The sequence below is a fragment of the Lynx canadensis genome, chromosome B2, assembly GCF_007474595.2.
Source record: "Lynx canadensis isolate LIC74 chromosome B2, mLynCan4.pri.v2, whole genome shotgun sequence".
Taxonomy (NCBI): Eukaryota; Metazoa; Chordata; class Mammalia; order Carnivora; family Felidae; genus Lynx; species Lynx canadensis.
Genome location: NC_044307.1, coordinates 78,005,996 through 78,031,232, shown reverse-complemented (window position 1 = coordinate 78,031,232; position 25,237 = coordinate 78,005,996). Strand labels below are relative to the sequence as shown.

Below are 25,237 nucleotides of genomic sequence, written 5' to 3'. Positions count from 1 at the left end.
CTTCTCTTGCATTATTGCCCTGGCTAGTTCTTTCAGTACCATGTTGAATAGAAATGGTGATAATGAACATCTTTGTTTTGGTGTCAGTAAAAGGGATAAACTTTCAATATTTTACCACTGAGTGAGTAATGGTGGTAACTACCCCTCTAAAGTCCCCTCAATGTAAGCTAGAACTCTTCATTGAAGAGGAATGAAAAAAATTATTTTCACCAGCACAAAGAGATGACCAAAGGGCCTGCATCCTGGCCAAGGTTCTAAAAAATTATAGCAACCACATAATCTATGTTCATATAAAGTGTGGTATGAGTTAATGCTACCTACATGGTATAGAAAGCTCCTCCAATAGAAGTTACCTTAAAAGTTGGTCCCTGGGATATTTAGCATAATTAAATACAAAGCCTCTTTGGAGGGATGCATTCCTAGCCAATAGGGCATCTTTCTTTTTTTTTATTTATTCATTTAAATTGAAGTTGGTTAACATAACAGTAGTATTGGTTTCCAGAGTAGAACCCAGTGATTCATCACTTACATATAAATAACATCCAATGTTCATCCCAACAAGAGCTCTCCTTGATGCCTGTCACCCATTTAGCCCATCTCCCCACTAAACACTCCTTCAGCAACCCTCAGTTTCTTTTCTGTATTTAAAAATCTTCTATGGCTTGCCCCCCTCTCTCTTTTTATCTTATTTTTCCCTCGCTTCAACTATGTTCATCTGTAGTGCTTCTTAAACTCCACAAAAAGTGAAATCATATGATATTTGTCTTTCTTTGACTTATTTCGCTTAGTATAATATACTCTAGCTCTTTCCACATTGTTGCAAATGGCAATATTTTGTTCTTTTTGATCGCAAGTAGTATCCCATTGTGTGTGTGTGTGTGTGTGTGTGTGTGTGTGTGTAAAACATATTCTTCTTTACCCATTCATCTCTCAATAGACATTTGGATTCTTTTCATAATTTGGCTATTATTGATAGTGCTGCTAGAAACATTGGGGTGCATGTGCCCTTCAAATCAGCATTTTTGTACCCTTTGGATAAATACCTAGTAGTACAATTGCTGGGTTGTAGGGTAGCTCTATTTTTAATTTTTTGAGGAATCTCCATACTGTTTTCCAGAGTTGCTGCACCAGTTTGCATTCCCACCAACAATGCAAAAGGGTTCTCTTTTCTTTGCATCCTTGCCAATATGTATTGTTGCCTGAGTTTTTAATTTTAGCTGTTTGGACAGGTGTGAGGTAGTATCTCATTGTGGTTTTGATTTGTATTTCCCTGATGATGAGTGATGTTGAGCATCTTTTCATGTGTCTGTTAGCCATCTGGATATCTTCTTTGTAAAAGTGTTCATTTCTTTTGCTCATTTCTTCACTGAATTATTTGGGGTTTTTTGGGGGGGAGGGTGTTGAGTTTGATAAGTTCTTTATAGATTTTGGAAACTAACACTTTATCTGATATGTCATTTGCAAATATCTTCTCCCATTCTGTAGGCTGCCTTTTAGTTTTGTTGATTGTTTTCTTCATTGTGCAGGACCTTTTTATTTTGATGAAGTCCCAATAGTTCATGTTTGCTTTTGTTTCCCTTGCCTCTGGAGACATGTCTGGTAAGAATTTGCTGCCTGTTTTCTCCTTTGGTGTTTTGATGGTTTCCTGTCTTACATTTAGGTCTTTCATCCATTTTGAATTTATTTTTGTGCATGGTATAAGAAAGTGGTCCAGTTTCATTCTTCTGCATGTTGCTGTCCTGTTTTCCCAGCACGATTTGCTGAAGAGACTTTCTTTTTTCAACTGCATAATATGTCCTGCTTTGTTGAAGATTAGTTGGCTGTACATTTGTGGGTCCATTTCAGGGTTCTCTATTCTATTCTTTATTTACATGTCTGTTTTGGGGAGTACATTTCTATAGATTAAGGCCCACTGATGATGAACTCACAATTTGAAACAACAAAACATAGAAGTCTAGAAAATCCAACATGATCAAGAGAATTTATACTGAAAGAAACAAGATTTTTAGACCTTCGAGAGCTACAGATAATATAATCTGATAGACACTAAAAAATATGAGCATGTTAAAAATAAAATGAATCTGATTAAATCCATTCAATATGTGTAACAGGGATAGAAAAGGAGAGAAAACACTAAAGTTTTCATCTTAACACAGCAATGAGTCCATAAATACTTTTATTCATTCCTGAAATTAAAATTTTCATTTGAGCCTCACAGCTCCAGCTTTTCCTAGCATCCCATCTGACCTTGCTATATAATCATGGACCTGTCCTCTTAAGGACTGCTGTCATCCAGAAAGGGAGCTGAAATTGTATCAGCTGGGATACCATATTCTCTTAGTAGTCTATTTGAAAAGAACCAATAAATGCATGTTAAATATTTTACTATATTCTATTTAGATGGGTATGTAGTAATATCCACATTACATTCATATAATATAATATAATATAATATAATATAATATATGTATAATCATACAGAGCATTAAAAAGCGTTCACTAACATGGAAGTATTTCAACAACATGATGTTGCATATAAAAAACAGACGGCATAGCAGCATGTATAATATATCTTTCTGTGTATCCAGAAAGCCTTATGTTGGTACTCATAGACAGAGGTCCATAGAATGCTCACCAAAACATTGATGTGACTATTTCAGGGTGGTAGGATTTCTAGAGACTTTTGCTTTCATTTCTATACCTTTTTAATTTATTTGAACTTGTATAGACAGAAAAATAAATAGCTAAATAAAGGCCTAAATTAAAATTTGTTTTTAACTATTATATTTGGAATTGAAGCTGGCCTTTTCTTTAAAAAGAGTAATTGGTGTGGGAGATAAGAAGGGCTGCTTTAGCACTTAATGTTTAATGAAAATATTTAAGCCATTGGTGGAAATTGGGAACAACAGTTCTAAAGCTTCAAAATCCTTCTAAAACTCCATAGCTTAAGCTTATATTTCTACTTAGCTCTGGGGAAGACAACATGAAGAAAACACCAACATGCAGTATTGATAGAGATATAGAGAAGAAAACAGGATGAGAGGGGCCACCATAACCCTGAGGATTCAGGTATGGTGGGGTCTCGCCTCCAAGATAACAGAGAGCACAGTTCTCTGCAACCAGGCTCCTTAGCAGTATATCTGGTAAGTGGTCACTCAGCCTTTGTTTGAATAGGATTGAATAGGATAAAGAGTTTACGATCCTACAGTAGATGCATTCGATTTTCAGATGGCATGGCTTGTTTAGCTGATTTATGTAATTTGATATCTGCTCCCTGTGCCTATGACCCTCTGCCCCCAGAGCTGGAAGAAAGTCTTATCACTCTTTACAGGGGAGTCCTTCAGACATTTGGGAACTTACCCCAGAATCTATTCCTTCACCTCCTTTCCTGGACAGAGTCTCATTCTCCGGGTTAAATATTTACCATCCTGGTCCTAAATCCCCTGCAAATAATTCATTTTATCATTACTGTCTATTCAGCATAGAATAGAGTGAGACTTTCACCCCTCTTTCTGGACATTTTGGTTCTAATTCATACTAAAGTCACATTAGTTTGGGCGGCAGTCTTTTCATGACTGATTATTTATACTGATCTTGTTAATTAAAAATCTTAATGATAAGCAATAATACTTAGTCATATCTCTCCCACAATTATAGATACATTTTATGTTTTTAACTCAAATGCTGGCCTTTCATTTATACCTATTAAATATTTTGTATTAGAACCAGAACATCATTCTTTTGAATACTGAGACTGTATGTCTGATGTTTCCCCTATTCCCTACTTTTGTGACATCTTCAAATTTGTTAACATGTATCCTCTCTATCTTCAAAGTATTGATGCAATGTTGAATGAAGCAAAGACATAAATGGATTTCTTTTTTAAATGTTTACTTATTTATTTTAAGAGAGAGAGAGAGGGAGGGAAGGATGGAGAGAGAGGGAGAGAGAGAATGCCAAGCAGGCTCTGTGCTGTCAGCACGGAGCCCAATGCAAGGCTCAATCTCATGAATTGTGAGATCATGACCTGAGCCAAAATCAAGAGTCAGATGCTTAACCGGCTGAGCCACCCAGGCACCCCTGTAAATGGACTTCTAAACCATTAACTAATTCTTTTACTTTCTTTCAACCTATTAGGGATCTACATAGTTTAATAGTTAATATTTTCCACATGCATTTGTGGATCTATTACCACTTTACTTGGTATACTGCTTTACTTGGGGGTTGACCTGCACGGACAGGATGCCTGGCCTCTAACCTTTGGGTGGTTTGGCCAATAAGTGACACCAGGTGAAATCCACAGGTGAAGAGTGAATAACCCCTTTTGTAGTTGAAGTAATTCCCTTTGCCAGGTTGCTATGGTTTGGCTCCTTTTCTTCATTAAGTGCACACCTTCTGTCAGACTTCTATATAGGAATTCTCTCTGCCTTCTGGTAACCTCTCCTTCTCCTTGCACATGCAGGCACCAGGTGGTAACAATTGTCTATTATAGCTAATCCCTCTGTACTACACCATCCCATGTGGGTTTCCCCTAAATGTGCTCCCACTTCGTAATTGTCCCTTTATTAAACTCTCTTAGGTTAACCTGTTTGAATGTTTCATTCCTACTGGGATTCTGACTGTTTGTTACCAATTTTAATACCATTCAAGCCACAGTTCTTGATATTTTCAATATTTTAATCAGAATAACATGAAATTAATTTTTGGAACAAAACAAGCTAGATAAAATTTAAAACATCCTCTTTCTTTACCATTCTATTGACTTTGCTATAAAAGGAACTAGGGTTAATCATGTATCATTTTTGTGTTACTTATGCCAGCCTCCAACAGTCACCTCTTTTTACTCTCTAAGAATGAGATTTTTTCCCCTAGAATTTTCATCAAGACTGACAAGAAGCTCATCACTACATGCTCTAAGATACCAAGTTTCTTGCTCTTTAAAAAAAAGTCAGGTTTCTTGCCTAACAGTGGAAAAGCCTAGAGAATAAATATGTTGAAGTAACATCTCCTGATATGCTTTGATATTAAAATGAAGAATTTTTCCTTTAGGGACCAAGAAGAGTAAAAGATAATAAGGAAGTTAGATATTTGTATAGGATTTTTGTCTTGTTGAAACTACTTTTTCTGATTATAGTATTGAAGGAAACTTGTAAGATACAAAAAAATATACAAAATAAAAATCACCCACATTTTTACAACTCAGAGATAGTATATATTTCCTTTATTTTTATTTGCATTTTGTATAACTGGAATCATTCTTTATATATAAAGTTTTATACCTCTCTTTTTTGAAAATTCATATTATATGTTAAGAGTAACATGGAAAAGCCTTTGATAATCTTTGAAGCCTAGGGTTGGGATTTCCATGCCACAACTCAGGCACAAAATCTTGGTGGCAGCATACGTAAATCATGATCTATAGAAGAAAACAGAACTCTTTAGAGCACTACCTCTCAAGCTTTAACGTGTACATGACACATCTGGGATCCTGTTAAAGCACAGATTCTGATTCAGTATGTCTGGGGTGGGAGCTGACTACATTTCTAACATGCTGTATGATGTTAATGGTGCAGGTCTACAGATCACATTTTCAAGAGTAAGAATTCATATGCACATTAAAGTTTGAGAAGCACGTGTCTAAAGCATTGGTTCTCAACCCTGCCTTACATTTGAAACCCCTTGTAAGTCACTGAAAAAGAACACCCAGAGATCTATGTTTTTTAAAAGCTTACCAGTCAATTCTGATGCACAGTGGAGGTTAAGAGCTACTTCTCTAGACCTAAATGCATAGTACATGTCAAATGTGGCAACTATAAATAACTCACATAGCCTTTGTTTCTAATTTCAGTTAGAAAGAAACAAAATAACAGCAACAGCCACAACAAAACAAACCACCTGAATATTGTGTAGGAAGGCTGAGGCCACAGCTGAGGAACCACAAATCAAGATTCTGATTTGGAGCACATAGGGATTTGAACTAAATTAGGCCACCTGAACCCAAAATTGGTTTGGAAATCTCATCTGCATGATTTACCCTGTATGATTTTCAAGGTTTCAGTTTAGGTTCTTTAATAATCAACTTTGGCAAATTTTAGAGGTGATACACATCTCAGGAAGGATTGTGTGAGTATTTGGTCATGACAGAGATCCAGAGGCCATCAGTCAGAAAAATTTGTGCACACAGTATTTGGAGGCATAGGAATTAAGAGAGTAATCACCAATTTTTCCCAGCATTAGCTCCATTACTTCAGAGAAGGACAGGTCAGTTTGCATCCAATTTTAGCTGGAAGACTTTGTAAACAATCAAAGGCTGGAAAGAGTGAGTGCTTACAGAGTCCCAACTTTAAAATACCATCAATGACTTTGATTATATCTTTTCTTCCACCATCTGGACAGGACAGTAAATTAGATGAGAACGGCTGCTGCCTTCATTTTATAGAACAACAGAAAATGCACTGAAGCTTGTGAAAGTGCAATTTTCTTTGTTATGATGAGATGGCACAAGGCCCGTGAATTGGCAATTTGGTGACCTTGCCGTAGACTTCTGGATCTACTTGTACTGTCTCTTGTGCATGACTGTCTCATGGTATCACTATACCATGAGAAGCCACATGAGAAGGCACAGGAGAAGCCTGAGGAGGAGATAGCTCTCTGCTGGGCATCTCTGTGCTATACATTCTTCTGTCTGAGGGGCTGGGGCCAATTGGCAGGTCTGGCTCCTTGTAAGTAGCTAAAAATCCAAACATCGTGACACAGAAAAGATAGAGAATGACCAAGCATCTAGAGATCTGGATCTAGACTTAGGTCTACTGCCTGACTTGGGACTGTCAATATGTTTCAATGAACCTCAGGTTCCTCATCTGTAAAATGAGCTAATTAGACAAAATTATCTCTAATAGTAATGGTAATGATAATAATAGCTAACACTTAGTGGGCACTTACTATGTGCCCAAAACTATTCTAAATACTTTATGTGCACTGTCATTTGACCAAATGTCATTTGACCATTTTTTTAGTAAATACCATTTTATCCCACTTTTATAAATGAAAAAGCAGGTTCAAGAGACAGGATTCTAACCTAACCTCAGATCTTTTTTTTTTTTTTAAGTATAATTTATTGTTAAGTTGGCTAACATACAGTGCATACATCGTGCTCTTGGTTTTGAGGGTAGATGCCCATGATTCATCGCTTACATACAAAATACCCAGTGCTCATGCCAACAAGTACCCTCCTCAATGCCCATCACTCAACCTCAGATCTTGAGCTCTTAATCACTGCAGTTATCACACAATGATATTTACATATTCTCTGAACATTTTATGGAAACTTGAGAAACATTCCATTTATAATCATAGGAGATTCACTAAACATTACTATTAAATAGCATCAACCAAATTGAGCAAAGTAAAAGGCAGAATTCATCAATGTCATCAGTAAAGTTCCTAGATAAAATTGCTCATGTTTCCATACCCACCTCTCTGTTCAGCTTTTCCACTTAGGTGCTCCCATTCCAGCTGTTGTCTTACTTTACCAAAACTCTTCTTTGACCTTCCCTCTCATTGTTTTCCTTTTTAATCAGCAGCTTTCTCTCTTCACTCTCTTCACTTTCCATTATGGATTTCATGGTCTGTCTTACCACTCCTTTGCTCCATTTTCTTTCCATTGACTTGCCTAGAAAGAACCTCAACCCTTGATGATTCCACGTGCCCAGTTCTCTGAACCCACACTAGGCTGCTGGAGAAAAATCACATAGTCCCCCCACTTCAGGTGAAAATGGGCTCCACTTAAAAATCATGAACTCCTACTTAATCAGAGCTTTTAATGTCACAGGCAAAATTTCTGCCCTTCCCTAATCAAGCTCTCTCTCTTCCATTCATTGCAGGGGACTACTTATGACCTTCACTTCTCACAACTCCAGTCCTGATAACTTAAAAAAAAAAACACTTTTAAATATTTATTTATTTATTTATTTATTTATTTATTTATTTTGAGAGAGAGAGAGAGTGAGCGAGCTGGGGAGGGGCAGAGAAAGAGGGAGAGAGAATCCCAAGCAGGCTCCACACTGTCAGTATAGAGCCTGACCCAAGGCTCGATCTTATGACCTGTGAGATCATGACCTGAGCCAAAACCAACAGTCAGATGCTTAACCAACTGAGCCACCCAGGTGCCCCTCCAGTCCTGCTACCTTATGCCTTTGTTCACAGCAGTTGGTTTCTTCTCATTCTCAGAGAAAATAGAATTTCTCAGTTCCTAGAATAAACCTACAAACTTACCTGCATCCATCCCCTTTCCTTCCTTCCCATTCAGGAAAAAAATCTCTTCCCTTATCTAAAATCACACCTCTGCTCTGCCTGAATTTTGTCCTCCCACTTTCTCAAGAACTTGGATCTTTCAGGTGTCTTCTCACCCCTGTATCTTCAGTCTCTCACTCTAGTGCCTCCTTCCCATTGCAATTAACCTGCTCAAGTGCTCCATCTCCAAAATCAATCAATCAATCAATCAATCAATCAATCTTCTCTCCACTTCTCCAGTCACCCATTCATAATCAAACTTCTTGAAAGAATTACCCTCCCTTCGTGTCTCCACATTCTCTTTCCTACCCATTCCTACTCACTGCAAAAGGGCTTCCATTCTCCTTCACTTTTCTATGATTTCTCAGTAGTCATGTTGACTTTGGAGACCACTTCACCCTCCCTGAAGTGTTCCCTGCCCACTATGGGTTTCTATACCAGCACCTTCTCATGATTTCCCTCTTTCTTGGTCTCATACTTAGTCTCTTTTCCAGCCTTTTCTCTCTTTATCATGTAAACATTAAAGGTTAGAACCCTGTTCCTCAAAGTTATGATCTCCTCCTATTTTGGGGCCATCATAGCTACTCCCATGGTTTCAATTGTCATGTTTATGCTGATGATTAAAAAATATATGTTTGCATCTCAGGCTTTTCTCTTGAGCTTCTAACTCAACACATCTTGCTACTTGGGCATCTTCACTTAGAGGTACCACACATGCTACTAATTTGTCCAAAACTGAACTGAACTCATTATCTCATACCTGAAACATACTGTTCTCTTGTGTTCTCTAGTGGTAATGCCAGTGTCTTAACAAGATACCTGACAGTTGTCATCATTTCCTATTTTTCTTAATCACTTATATCTAATCAATCATCATATCCTACTGAATCTATACCCACATTCACTTTCTCCATTGTCACCATCATTCTCCCTTTCCAGGTCACTGTTTTCACTAACTTGGACAACTGAAGCACCCTCTTAATCCTCTCCATGCTTCCCATCTTGACCTGCCATTTATTTTCCACATCCTGGCCCATATACATTTTTATAAATACAGACCAAATTATTTCTCTCCTTTTTTAAATACCCATCACTCTCTGCCTTTGCCTTAGAATAAAGTCCAAAATACTTACTATGGCTTGCACAACCCTTTGAGACCTGAAGTGACTCATTTCTAACATTCTCCAAATGCAGCATGCTATGTGACAACATACTGAATGCCTTTTGTCTTTTTGAATTTGCCTTGTTTACCATCATCCTCAGGCTTAAGTGTATGTTGTTACTTCTGCCCTGAATGCTTCTCCCCTTAATTCTCACCTGTATGACTTCTACTCAGCTTTTAAGCCTCAGCTTGGGAATCAATTCTTCTAAGAGGCATTCCCTAATTCCCCACAATACCCTGAAGTACACTAAACTTTTTATTATTTTTAAATATTATTTATTTATTTATTTTATTTATTTATTGAAAGAGAGAGAATGAGCTGGTGAGGGGCAGAGAGAGAGGGAGAGAGAGAATCTCAAGCAGGTTTCATGCTCAGCACACAGCCTCATGCAGGGCTTGATCTCACAACCAAGAGATCACAACCTGAGCAGATATCAAGAGTCAGACACTCAACATACTGAGAAGTCCAGTCCTGAAATCCATACATTTGTAAATCTGTCTTAAATAAGAAGGTCCTCTGAATCAGCATAGTATATGAATGGCCAATAAAAATTTGACATATGGGAGGGTTCACTGCAATGTACCTAGCTATAATTTAGATTAAAGTCCTATGCAATTTTAACAATAATATCTACAATTTTTCAAGTGTCTGTTATATGCAGGCACTATATTAAGTATTATAGGTCATGATTCTGTTTGATTCTCTCAACAAACCCTATTTTACTGACAAGGACTCAAGATTCAGTGAGGATAAATAACTTTCACAAGGACACAATACCAGGAATTAATGAAGCTGGAATTTGAGTGCCAGCAGCCTGGCTCCAGCACTCTTAACCTCTACAACACACCTCATATATAATCTTTTATATATAATATATACATAAATATATAATCTCTTTAGCCCATAAAAGGGGTTCTGACCCATTATTTTTCCTGATAGCTGCAAAGTAAACAGCTCCATTGTTCCAAAGAAGATAAATATTAATGAAATATTAAAATTTAACTGTGGGGTGGGAAAGGGAAAGACTGGGCTGGTGGGAAATGCCTATATAAAGAAGGACAAGAAAGGTGTTCAAGTCTTTTTAATTCAATCCCACTAATTTTTTAAGCACAGATTTTTGATAAGAAAGTCTTCCACATATGTCCTCTCTCAAGGAATAGAAGTAAAGGCCATGTGTATTTGTGTATTAAATAAATAATATACAGAAGTACATTGTGTCACCCATTGTCCATTCTCTAAACCAAATCTCTTGCCATGATGACAGTTGGTTTGGACTGTTACAGGATTAGAGTGCTCACGGATGAAGCTACACCCTTTCCATGAACAATAACTAACATGGTCAACAGTCCTGGGATAAACCTGCCCCCATTGCATCACAGAGTTAGATCACAAGTCATAAGTAGCAACTTGCCCTGGTTTTGGCCATGATAAAGTCTATTTGTAATGCCCAATAATTCAACAATTTGTTCGATAGTGTTTTGATACCCTTGTCAAAACATGATGATAAGCATCTCAATATGTGGTATGCAAAAATATACTTGTTAAATAAATTATGATCTTAAGAAATCATGCAAGTAAAGCAATATCATACCCATTTCCAACTGAGGCATTTAAAAAATTAACTAACTTGAGAATAAACAGCTAGTGTAAGTAGGGACTTAAAATGAATTCAGCCTAATGCCAAAGTGCCCTTATTTCAACTATAGAGAAAAAGAAGAGGGAGCAAGAGGGGTGAGGAAAGAGAGATGGAGGTAAGGAGAAAAATCCCAAAACTGTGAACATGCACAACTTCAGGATTCTACCTCTGACATATATTAGGACAACAATTATAAAAAGGAGAAATTCTATTTTGTGAGTTTTCAGATAATCAAATTGTCTGCATTACATGCAAAACATTGATCAGACACGCCCATGATAAGTGGAAAGAAATGCTGTAGACAGATGTTTTCAAATGGCAAATAATGGTAAGCAGGGTGTTGAAGATATTAATTTTCATGATTGGTGCCTTTGTTATTTTGTTTCATTGTCCTTCACCCTACTTGGTCTAAAAATACAGAAAAAGAAAAAAAAGAGAGAGAGAAAATTAGTTTTCAGGGCCAGTTTTTGAAAAGCCATCAGAAAAAAAAGAGAATGAAGTATAAAATTTCTAAAAAGTTCTCTTCTCCCCCTCACTATTCACATTCACCTCACAATGTGCACATGTGGCTCTACTTCCACCTGTCCCACCGACAGACCACTAGTCAAAGACCAAGAGATAAACTCTTGAGAAGAAGGCAGCTGAGGGAAAAAAAACAACTTGATTTTTTGTGTATTCCAAAGTGTCTTTTTTCCTTATAGAATTGTTTCTGCGTGTTTCCTTTTTTCAATGGGCAATAAATAACTTTTAGGGTAATAAATGTGAGCAGATTTGGTTAAGTGACTGGGATGAAGAGAAGGTTTTGCCATCTGTGAGGAGTGCTTTAGAATAGACTCACTCTGGGAAAAGGTTATCTGTGTTGCCTGTCTTTAGGAGATGACATTTAAATAGAAGTACTGGTTCACATTTATTGATCCCTGTGCATTAAAAGGCATATCAAAGAGAAGTGTGGTATGAATAACTTAATTATGGGCTGTTTGTACAGATGGAAAACCACATGGACTCTGTGTGTAGAGACCCATGGTGATTGTAAGCTATTTAAGGAAATTTGTATCCTTGGGCTTCTCATCACACTATTTCATGAAAATTCAACATACTGATGTGTAGACATTTCCATAGTTTCTCAAAAATAAGTTGCTGAGATAGTTTCATACACACACACACACACACACACACACACACAGACACACACATGTTTTGCATATACCTTAGTTACCTATAGGCTGAGCTTAATTAAGAGAACAGGTATGGGTGTGGTGTGAGTGGGAGATTAACAGAGAGAAGGAGAGGAGAGGGAACTTACAACTTAGGGCAACTTTTTGAAGTGTTAAGCCATGTGATGTTCCAACAGGATTTCCTTGGCCTGGCGATGATGCTAGTCTTGGTTGCCCAGTTTTATTAAATATTACCATGTTAGGAATATAACATAGATTCTCCAGAATGAAAACTAGAATTCACCCAATAGCTGAAGGATATTTCTGAGAAATTATGTCACCTGGACCTGCTCAAGGTCAGAATTTTAAAGTCTCCTGAGGAGTCTCCCACTTCTCCACTCCAGTAAGTGATATTTTCAGATTTTAAATCTGATCTTATTTACTTAAATATTTATTTCCCTCTTGGCTTTCCTTCTTTACCCAGTCTATATTGAAACTTCCTTATCTCTTGCTGTACTCTTCTTTAAGCTCACAGTTCACCCACACCAGGATACTCTCCTAGCACCTTCTAAAATAGAAGTAGACATTTGCAATGGAGATCAAATTTGCAATTAAACTGATGCAATTTAACTTTCTTTTTATATCCTATTGCCTTGTAGCCTTCTACCCTCTGAGGCCACAGCTCGAGATTTAAGTCCCAGGATAAAATAGTAAGCTTAAATAGAAGACTAGACAGATTTTCCAAATTCCTTTGACTCATCAAGAACTAAGCCTTGAGACAACTTGAGTTGTCTCCTCTAAGGACTTACTCCCTTCCTCCTATACAGGCTAAACCCCAACTCTTCTGCCCTCTGGAAAGATGAGACATCAATAGGGGAGACAAAAGAGAGCCCAGTCCAGCCAGTCCCAGAGTATTACAGGAGGAAGAGAGACAAGAAAGAGGAAATAGAGGAGTAGAGTTAGAATCAGCATGGATGTTCCATTCTCCTCTTCAGATGTATGCTTAGGAAAAAGAAGGAATGTTAGATACATTGAAAAAGATCCTAAAAGCAAAGGATTCTGTTCCAGTTCATGTTTTTACTCATGGAAGACCTTATCCTATATACTGCCCATGCCCACCTCACCTCTACCCTCCCTACTTGGTTGGGGATGGGAGGATCACTCATGGTTGAGAGACACTGCTCTAGACTCTTATCAAGCCAAGAGAAAGACTGGAAAATAAGTCACATATGTTGTACACTTCAGTCATAAGGGCCAGTGGGATGATCAGCAGTCAGGCAGATGAGAGATATTACCATGGAGACAGAAAAACTTGAAGATCTAAGGAACACATCTTCCCAGTCACCAAGTTACTACACAAGCCACATACCTTCCCATAACCCTAGATGCCATGTTGGAGAGGAAAGGGTAGTGACCAAGATAGCCCTCAGCCTGACTAAACATTAGACAGGCTTCTTCCGGACTCTAAGCCCTGACCTCCCTTTCCCTATAGCATTTACTTAAGAAAATTTATTATCATAAATTCTTTTTCTGCCTTTTTGAGATATATGTAAATCTTTTTCTTGCTGGTTTTACAACATAGAAATGTCTTTTTCAAGGATTTAGGAGCCATCATTTTGAAATGTAAGCACTGGGGGAGATAGCACCCCTATCTCCTGGTTCCTGTGAGCCTAACTTCCGCAGGTATTCCAGTTATAAAACTACCTTCTGCCTCAAAGACATGAGAAAGCTTACTTTTCCTTTGGGTAAAGCCAAGAGGCAAACACAGGTGACCTTTGTTCTCCCTTTAATGCTGATATTTAAAAATCCTCACATTCTTTGTTTCAGCAGAGTTGAGTTCAGACTGAGTTCTGATCTCTCACCTCTATTGCAATAGCCTTAAATAAAATCTTCCTTACCAGTTAAACTTTGTCCAGTGCAATTTTTGCTTTGATCATGGAGAGAGAAAAAGAAAAAAATATATCTAAGAAACTAGTGGGGTTTTTTTTCTTAAAGACGTTGAGTATAGCCCAAAGGAACTGTTAAAAGTTTATCACATCAAATTAAGATCACCATATCGGAATACAAGTTTTTATTTTTTTGTTTCATTTTGCTTTCATCTGGTATCCAGCATGTGAAGACTGTGAGGATGAAGAGAGCAGTTTTACATGAAATAGTCAACATTTTCTCTGCATTCTAGCCCTTTGATTCCCCCTTTACATTTTCTACATCCACCCTAACAAATTCTGCCCTGTATCATAGGGGTCTGCCTGAACATTGGAAGTTCCTAGAGTGCAAGAATCATATCTTAGTATCTTCTCTCACCCTCATCTATCACACAGCAGGGCATAAAGTAGACACTCAAATATTGGATGAATTCACCCATCAATTAATATTTATTGAGTGAATTCTGTGAGTCTGGCAATTTGCTAAATGCTAAGACAAAAAAGAAATATAAATCATGGTCATGATTTCAGGTACTTACAAATTAATTGAGAAGACACACAAAGGACAATGAATAAATTATAAAATGAAGGCACCATTTTGGTTGAATTATTTAAAAAAAAAAGGTATTTTGGAAGTTCAGATACACAACCAGAACAAGAAAGGGAAATATAGAACATGAGCTGGAACTTTTTCAATTTTTTTTAAAAAAATTACCCAACTTACACAAAAGTAGAAAATACAACAATCCCCCTGGTAACCCATGTACCCATCATCTAGCTTCAAAACTATCAATATTTTCCCTATTGTTTCAAATATCCCTACTTCAAATGGACTTGAAAGAAGGGCAGAATTTAACAGAAGTTCTATGTGGCCCATGTGACATGACTTCTTGTTACTTCTGATTCTGACTGTCCTGCTGGTCACTTTGCTACAGTGCTCCTGGCCTCCCTCCTCCAAATACAATACACTAAAGCACACTTTTCCCTCAGGGCCTTTGCATTCTGCCTGAGGCTTCCCCCTTCCACCTCCCACTCCACATACACACACTGCACAACGTACCCCCTTACTTTATGTAGGTCTGTGTTCTGATAGAATTTACTCATAAAGATCTTTGCCAATGATATTTAAGATAGCACCCTCCACCCTCCTCTGTCCCCTTAGCCTGATTTATATTCTCCATAAAACTTATCACTACCTGAATTATGTCCCTGATTTCTTTTTTCATTCATCCTCTGTCTCCTCACTAGGATGAAAGTTTTATGAAGGCTTGTACTATGACACAGAATCTAGAATATAGCAAGCACCCAACAGATAGATGTTAAATGGAAGAATAAAAGAATAATTGTTACTTCCCTCGCTCAAATAAACCTCCATCATTCCTGATCAGACAGCAGAGTGGCCTATGGCCTAAATTCAAGTCATAGAAATATTGTCTAACCTGCAAAACTTTTTAAAATTTAAATTAGTTGACAGCATTTAGAATTGAGAGACTGCACATGAAATCCTCTTTAAATAAATTCTTTAAAATCTTGCAGGATCTTGCACTACTGGGCTTATAACCTGTAGAGAGTAAGATGGAGTCACTCATGTCAAGCAGTGACTTATGTCAGGCAGTGACATAAGCAGGCAATAGTATTGCAGGTAAGATCAGATATTACCAAAACCAGACAGAATGATCACACCCAGAACTGGTAACTGGCAGTCTGCAAAGGCCCAAGACTGATTAAGCTCTTTTAAAAAGGAAGGATATTTGCAGCAAACTGTCAGACTTTCTGGACAATGACCTTCTCATGTCTGACCACACCAAAACAGCAACTGCTGCTGAAGGCTCTGCCCAATTGATCTCTGAACATAACAGAGATTCTCCACTGCTTAAACATAATAAGAGCAAGTGCCAAGAACTGACCCAGACCAGACAAAGGCTTCATCTCTATTGGAAATTCATGGACTGACTTCATTTTTTGTTCATTAACTTCCTACCCCTTGTTGTATCGTTTGTTGTGTGACTTTGTATTATGCTTTGTTTTGTGTGACGTGTACGAAGCCAAGTTAAATGTGCAGTGAAATGTCATTGAGTTTGGAATCCTGAAACTGCTTTACAATTATGTTAACTTTGCTTTACGATTGAATAAACCTGACATTGTGGAAAGACACAATTTGTGTGTGTGCCCTCATGGCATGGTTGCAACCTAACTTCACATGGCAGCACTAGAGACTGAACACAAATATCTTTTCACATGGGGCATGAGCTCCCTGATGGGAGCTTTCCTGATGTCTTTTGCTGTTTACAAGAGTTTTATCTGTCTCATTCATTTATAATCCCTGCCTGGATCCTGTGGGCATTCTAGTTCACAAATCCAAACTCTAGAGTCTCTGTAGATTAATTGCTTCTGAGAATGGTCTGCACATTTCAGTTCTGCTACTTTTACCTTGCTTCCATTTGCCCAAGTGTACAAAGAACCATCTCCTATTTCTGACGCCACAATAACCCATGAATTTGTGTCAACCTCATGGAGTGGGCTCAGGTGCTTCTATTGATCCTCAATTCAGTCTCTCTTTCCTAATTTATATATTTTTAATTCCAAAAGGCCAGGTCCAAGATTATTTCACATCTACTGATTTTCTTTTTGTAATTGAATAGTACAAATAAAGGTATGGCCATTAGGTAAGGAAATAGCATACCGTTTACATGCTAATCAGAAGTCCTGCCTCCAAGCACAACACAAATCAATTTTTATGAATCTTCTCAACCTCCTGTAGCCTCCCTTCCCTTCCCATATTTTGCATTAGATCATAAATCAGTGAACTGAGATTGGTTGGGTAGGAATTAACTACCTACCCAATAGCCTCTCAGGAATGGTGCCTCCCCCTGTTCACCCATAATTTTGAGACTGATGCTTTAGATTAAATCTTTTCTATCTTTTTTTTTCCCCATGCACAGAAAGAAAGTTTATCCTTGGGATTTACAGGAGAGTATAACAAATTGTCAGGGGAAAGATTTGTTTTGAAAAATTTTATTTGAACAAGGATTTCCTCATTCCAGATGAAGAAATTTTTCTAATAATTTAAACACAGGTCATCATTATTTTAAGAAATTAAAAAATAAAAGCAACCAGAATGACAAATGAGATTCTTTACTGGTAAAAAACAAGTGAATAAATAAACCCAGCACATGAAAAAACAAGGTTCTTTGCTCTTATAGGAATGTCATAAACAACATCTGTAATTAAAATAGTATGATTCTGCCAAGTAAAGGCAAGGTACTGTCGGTACCAGGGAGGTTGCCCTAGTGCTGGTGGTGGGTGGAAAACTCAGGTTGTCTTAATGCCAAACAGAGAAGGTAAATAGCTCCAATGGGTAGTGTCATTCATAATTAATATATATGAAAGTATTCACAGGGTGGCCAAAGAGACACAGACATGCAGACAGATGGAGAGACAGAGAAAAAAGATAATTCTCTAAGAATATGAGATTTGAGCTTCTTTTCAAGGTGTATTTATTTTCTCCCTGACTTCTATGGAGGCATTCTACACATCTCTTGAGATCTTCTAAGTGAGAATTAGGACCGTCTGTCTATTAACAGACAGAAAAACAAACAACAGTAATGATAATAAGAGTAAGTTAAGTATAAGAGTAATCTTTTCTTCCTTGAGTTCCCGCCTGAGTCCTAGAAATAGGAGCTTCCAACACTTGTACTCTCTGAAGAAAGTATTGGAAACATACCTGTTGTGCTACTTTCTGACAGACTCACCTAGGGAAACCAGCAAGAGGGTAACACTGAAGGGATGCCATTTCTCCTCTGGGCAGGTATGCATTAGCAATCACTACTCACTAGCTCTGTATCTTATGATCTGTATCATGCTTCTTGTCTTATGTCTCTTCAATGCTTCCCATTTCCCATTCAATAGCTAGAAGGGCAGCAAAACTGAGGGCAGCAAAACTGGTTTCCAAATACTCTAAGAAAAAGGAATAATAAATAGGGCAATGCAAATGGGAGTTGGGGAAAAGATAAATACTAACTCTTCCTCCCCTCAGTCTTTAAACAATTCTATCTGCCAACAATGGCAATAAAAAGTCCTTGGGTGGAGTCTCACCTACATACTAGACCTGGGCCAAGGATTTTATATACGCTATTGCCAATTCTTAACATGAATCATGCAGAACAGTATTATTGTCCCCATTTTACTCATTAGGACATTGAGATTGAAAGAAGTTTTTTTGTTTTGTTTATTTGTTTAACTATCCCAGCAATACCCAGGATCTAAATGGTTTGCCTGATTCCAAAGCCCATTCCTGTTCCAATACACTATACTGTCTCTCAGTAGCTATTTCTTAGATATTGGTTGAGCACCACTGGAATATAAATGAAAGAAAGCAAGATTTTAACGTGCTCTGATCACAGCTAGTGCCCAGAATAGTGTCTGGCACAAGGTAGGCACTTAATAAATATGAGGTGCATAAATGAGTGGTTTTCATTCTTCCTTGGAGAACTGTGGTCTGTGTAGGGGGCATGGTGGGTGCTCAGCCAATCCCTAGTCCTGATCCAGCTTTTGCTGTCTTTCCTGAAGACCTACTTCACCATCCCACCCAAGAAACAGACTTCTTGCTCCTCCCACCCAAGATTGCAGACACTTTTGACTTCTGGATTCAGACAGTCTATTATTGTCATAATTTTATACAAGTTTTTTCTTTATTGCTTCTGGATTAAAAAGTGTTTGTTGCCCCTAATATACAAAAAGTAGAATAGGTCAGGATCTGCCAAAAATCATATGTAATATTAGAGGCCAATCCTTCCCCATAATTTCAAACTGCTGTCTCTAGTGCCAGAAAAGCTAAGAAAGTGCTACCTCCTGGTTCACAACACTCAATCTGGAAGTGAGACAATCACCAAATGCTAGCAGTAGAGAAGCAGACTTACTATCTTTGGGGCTGTATCAATTGGTACCCATGGACATTACTGGAACATTACTTCCCACTGACCAAATGGCTCTTGTCCCACCTGGTTGTGACTTTGGAAATACAGGCATAGTACCCTGTGCTAGCCAGGGTTGTCCAAAGATATAGAATCAATATATGGAAAAAGACTTAATTGGAAAGAGATTCTTAGTATAAAGAGATTTATTATAAGGAATTGGCTCAAGCACTTGTGGAGGCTGAGAAGTCCTACAATCTGCTGTCTGAAAACTGATGACCCCAAAAATCCAGGGTTATAGTTTCAGTCCAAGTCCAAAGACATGAGAACCAGCAGAACTCATGGTAAAACCTGAACAGGAAAACAGGAGAAGGTCAATGTCTTAGCTCAGGCAGAGAGAGTGAATTCTGACTTCCTTTACCTTTATGTTCTATTTAGGCTCTCACTGGATTAGATGATTCAGTGTGAGAGGGCAATTTGCTTTGCTCAGTCTACCAATTCAAATGCTAATCTCACCAGGAAAACCCCTCAGAGACACACCCAGAAATAATGTTTAAACAAATATCCTCACACCCTGTGACATAGTCAAATTGACACATAAAATCAACCATCACAGCATCTCTTCAGAGGTAAAGCTCCATATTATCAGGGACAATTCATTTGTGCCCAAGTATCCTGAGATAAGCAAGGGTCTTAGCTGTTTTTTTATTCACTTTAGGGCTCATTCCCCCAAATCTGACTCTAGAGTTTTAACAAGGACAATTATCATTTTATTTCTAACCCAAGTATTACATACTTGTTCATGGGAGTGACAAATAGCAGTTCAGTTTGCACCCCAGAGGAACAGGTTGGAAGCACTACCCTGAATATGACAGTGATGCTACACCTGCTTTGTGCAGACTTCACTAATGTGCCAGCATCGGCGCCTGTGCAGACCAAGTAGAATCTGGAGGAAGGAGAGTGAGGCCAGCCTCTGGAGGGCAGTGTCCTTCCATGAGTCATGAACCTATGTGACCAGTGACCTAGCTTTTCCAGGCAGGTTCCTCTACTTGTTCAAAATGTACACACACACACACACACACACACACACACACACACTCGGCAATCTTTAGCTTTCAAAAGGAACATAGTACTGCAACTTATAACATGAAGGAAAAATAGGACTTCATTTATCAATGTGTGTGTATATATATACACATACACACTCCTCTATTGCCAACATACTTATCTAAATATGCACTTGCTGGGGCGCCTGGGTGGCTCAGTCAGTTGGGTGTCTGACTTAAGCTCAGGTCATGATCTTGAGGTCCATGAGTTCGAGCCCCGTGTTGGGCTCTGTGCTGGCAACTCAGAGCCTGGAGCCTGTTGTGGATTCTGTGTCTCCCTCTCTCTCTGACCCTCTGCCATTCATACTCTGTCTCTCTCTGTCTCAAAAATAAATAAATGTTAAAAAAATTTAAAAAAATAAGCATGCACTTGCTGATTCTTTACTCCTTCCCAAATCAACAGAGTGGGGCTTGGTTTAATGAATAGAAATAATGTCTTATTTACTCTTATCTCATTAATGATTCAAATTAATTTTAGAGCTCTATTGCTGCCTACGATGTTGTGCTTTTTATAAAAGCAATATAGCATATCAGCATGATCTTCTGTTGATTTTAAGGTCAACCTGCATATATACTTTTCTTGGATTTGTGCAGAGAATCATGTTGGTGTCTTTGTATCCAAATTACCTACTCTCTTGAGAACTATCAGCTTGACTCTTCCGGTTCATTAGAATAGTGGTTTATGGGTATTTAGTGGTGTAATGTATCTATACCTATATCATCTATATCTATCTATATCTATATCTATCTATCTATCTACTGTCTATCTATCTATATCTATATACTGTGTTTTGGGAACTAACTTTTTGACCAGAACCCCAGGAGATGAGAGTCTGAGGTATAGTTCAGAACACCAGAGAAGGCACGCATTAGTAAAAAATGTAGAGGTCCTGTAGCATAACCTTCTCATTAAAAACTCAGGTTCTTAGAGGCTAATAAGTTCAAACAGATGGTCAATAGCTCTCTTGAACTCTAAGGTCACCCCCAGATTAGGCTAAATATTAAAAATATTTAACAACTGGTCAGAAACTGGTAATGACAAAAAGTCTGTAAGCCACAGATGATTGATATTAATGCATGCCATCTGGGTATCATCTATGACCCAGATGGGTACTCCTTTGCATCTCAGAATCACCCTTCCACAATTCCCCCAGCCCTATAAGGAGGACTCTAGAGCTGTAGCAGCAGATCTGAGTCACTCACAATCATTCAGTTCCTATGATCCTAGAGAACTTTAAGTATTAACCAGTTTTCCCTGGATGCTAAAAGGATAACTAGAGAGATTAGGGATTTAACCAGGATTGCCTGAGCAAATCTCTTCAGGGCATTTCTTTTCCTGTAGTTAGACTGTCTTTTGTTCAGTCTCACCTCCCTGGTATTGAACTAAGACTTCTCATAGTTGGCTCAATTCCTCCTCATAATCACCTCCCGCACCATTTTACAAATTAAGAATCGATGGCATAAAAAATCCTAGTGGGCTAATGGCACCTTTGTAACAGAACCCAGATATCAGCATCCCCCAACTTATCCTTTCTGTACCCACATTGTTCTAAGGCTATTTAATAAAACATTATTTGGTTTAGTACAAAGAATAAAAACAGCTTGTGATTCTTCTCTCTTTTCAATGTTCCATGTCTATTTTTGTACACTCTCCCCCAAAGTAATTTTTCTTCAGAAAAGATAAAGCTAATGCCCATGTCAAGTGCCCATTTAGCAGAACTTTGCTCCACCAGCTCTGCTGGGCTAATGAAGGGTAATTGCTGTCACCCACAGACCTGTGGCTTTAGTGCCAGCGAGTCATGAGGCTGATGCTTCCCCCAGCATGACAATTTCCTTCTCTCAAGGGTTTTCCCAGGGAATCTATAGTGGCACTTGAAAAGCAAATAATTAAGAGCAATAAATAGCAAAATCCCCTAGAGAAATATAAATTATTCATAATAATAACTGTGCAGGCTGACTGGAGGAGGAATGTGCAAGAATTTTCTGAATCTGCTCAAATATGTTTAAAATCTTGGTTTAAAACACTGTTAGTCCCTCAAACCAAATAGTCATTCTTCAATGATTTCTTAAAACACCAAAGTGTTTAATCACTTGCTCAAAGTATCAAATTTAATCACTTGCTCTCTTTCATACTGTTAGTGCAAAATATTTTTATCTTACTATACTACCCAGATCCTATGTGACCACTGCTCATTCTTCAGGCTCAGCAACACATCTTAAGGTTGGGAAGAATAGTGCGGTTCAGAGGAATGAAGTAAATGGCATAACTCAGAAATATGGACTGTAACTCAATTACTAGTTGAATGCCCTTTAGCAGGTAACAACCTGCTGAGCTTCAGTTCCATCACTGATAATTCTGAAAGGAACCAATCCTGTATCACAGGGCATTGTGAGACCCTAAGGAAATGGAGTGTATAAAAGTAATTCTAAACAACAAAATACTAAACAACTAGTTAAATAAATTATATCATTATTTCTTCTGCTTTTACCCATTGTGTTCTATGAATGCTACCACATCACTGTTAGAAGTTAATATTTCTCATCTTTCAGATCTTCTTGAGAAGTCTACTTGACCATTCCTAGTGGTTGAAGAGTCTCTGTTTGAAGAGTTTTTATGTACATAGATCTTATCCTCTCCTCTTGATGGTGTAGTGACCAGAATTTGGGATGTAGGCAGTATGCTACCTTGGGAGACGAGAGGACAATCAGCAATAAAGAATAATGGTGGCCTCTCACCCACTCCTGGTTTAGACTCTACAGCTGAAACTTAGAGAACAAACTGATGGTTACCAGAGGGGAGGTGGGGAGATGGGTTAAATAGGTAATGGGGATTTAAGGAGTGCACTTGTCATGAAGAGCACGAGGAGATGTACGGAAGTGTTGAATCACTATATTGTACACCTAAAACATTACACTGTAAGCTAACTAACTAAATATAAATGAAAACTTAAAAAAAAAAAAAAGGCCTTTCTCACTGTGTCCTGGGGACTGGTTCCCTCAGGCAATCATTCTAGTCTGTGCTTGAAATGTTGCTCCTCTTTCTCTGTTCTATTGTTTGATGTTTATTTAGCTTTATTGATCTAGTAACTGATCTAGTTACAAGCCCTCTTCTACAAATAGTACCTTTAACAGTAGGTACATCTTATGTTCCCTTTTACATGGTCAGGACTGATCTCAAGCCCTCAAAGTCTCATTTTTCCCTTCATACCTGTCCTGCTTATCTTCTTATATCTGTGCTCCACTTAAGGTTCTCTCTTTCTCTTTTTGTTCATCAGCCTTTTAAATGTTTACTTTTTCTATAACTTTTGTTGGACTGAATAGGACTTCTTCTCTATTTGAAGAATTATTTTCAGATTATTCCAGTTCCTTACTGATTTTCTGGGCAAATCTGATCAGGGAATTCCTGGAAAACACCTTTTTTATTATTTTCCTAGGTTCTGGGTCTGCAATAATTTTATTAATTCATTTATATCCATTGAAAAATTTGGCATGTTTTTGTCATAATAAGGGCTTAAAAACCCTTGTATTGTTTCATTACTGAAATCTACCACACTTCTTTGGTTCAACCCTGAGCTTAGCTCTCTGAAAACTAAGGTCAAAGATAGAGATTCTGTCATTAAGAAAGTCAGAGCCAGTGCTCGCTTCAGCAGCACATACACTGGAAAATTGGAGCAATACAGGGAGGATTAGCACAGCCCCTGTGCAAGGATGACCTGCAAATCTATGAAGCTTCCATATTTAAAAAAAAAAAAAAAGAAAAGAAAAGATAAATCCAGAGCCAATTTAAAGTAATATGGTAGCAAATAACCCACACTTATGTTAAACCACATTAACTCAAACGTAGCCTAGAGCCTCTCTTGTCCTCTCTTAGTCTACAATGTAAGTGGAATGGAGGCAGCCAGTCCAGGACAGCCTACATAGACCTGGCAGGTAAAACTGCAATCTCAAACACCACGGCTGCTCTGTAAGATGTACAGAACGTAGATCCTTTGACATTAAAATTCCTGACTACTGACCTGGCTGGAAAACACTGTCAATGGAGCAAATATTGTTTGCTTAACCAATGCCTAAAAGGTCTAATCCCATCCTGCCTTTCTTGTAATACCAAGACACACTAAAGCAGCCTATACTTGAAAACCTAAACCCATTTGTTGTGGCCACATGAGTTAAAAGCCCATCTTACTAATTAAACAAAAATCCCATTTCATCAATCCCCAACTCTGTCCACAGTTGTAAAAATCGGTAGCATAACACAATACAGATACCCGTAGTTGCCAAACAACACAACAAAAAATCTGGCCTGACCCATTCCACAGTCTCAATCTCTGAGTGTTGCTTTTCTTCCCAAACTCCAGTTCTTATTTATTTCTCAAGATCCTCAGCCCATGAACCAGATGTTGGATCAGGGAAGGATCACTTAAGGACACCTCTGTTCCCCATCTCCCTATAATGTTAAGCCTACCCCTGAGCAATAGCAATACCATTTGAAATTTGGGATGCTGTGAAATAAGTAGTAATTAATGATTATTTTCATTGTCATGAATTATTTATTACATTTGAAATAATACTATAAATTTTACGATTGCGATAATGTGATATAACAAGGACTTAAAGATGATAACTTTTATAATATTTAATTTGGAAATTCTTTTATATTAGGCCAATAAGGAAGTAGATTGAGTAGGTTGGGGTCTGCATTTACAAAAGAGTATATGATAGAAAATTACTGCCAAGGAATTTAAACAGAATTGTGATTGCAAGAACATTTCTTCAAAGAAAGGCTTTTGCAGGTTACCAAATCTCCTGAGAACTATAAAACATTATGTGACATAGATCCCTGGCCAAAAGAATACTCACTGATAACCTCAAGAGATTCTATTGGAGTTGAGATGATCAAACACCAACATAGACAGGGATCTTCAGGGAACTCACTCTTGAGTTCTGCATATATGGAACTCCATGCAGGTATTCCATCAAAACCACAGTGTCTCTCATCAAAACCCTCACTAGGTCTGGTCCCTCAAGTCAGGTCTCTAACCAGTGTAACT

At 37.9% G+C, this 25,237-nt stretch overlaps 1 non-coding gene across 1 annotated transcript; it reads left to right on the top strand.

The window, feature by feature from the left end:
• Positions 1–23,823: 23,823 nt before the first annotated feature.
• On the top strand, positions 23,824–23,932 carry LOC115515114. Its single transcript, XR_003969175.1, has one exon. It is a non-coding gene; the product is annotated as a U6 spliceosomal RNA (small nuclear RNA).
• Positions 23,933–25,237: the final 1,305 nt, after the last annotated feature.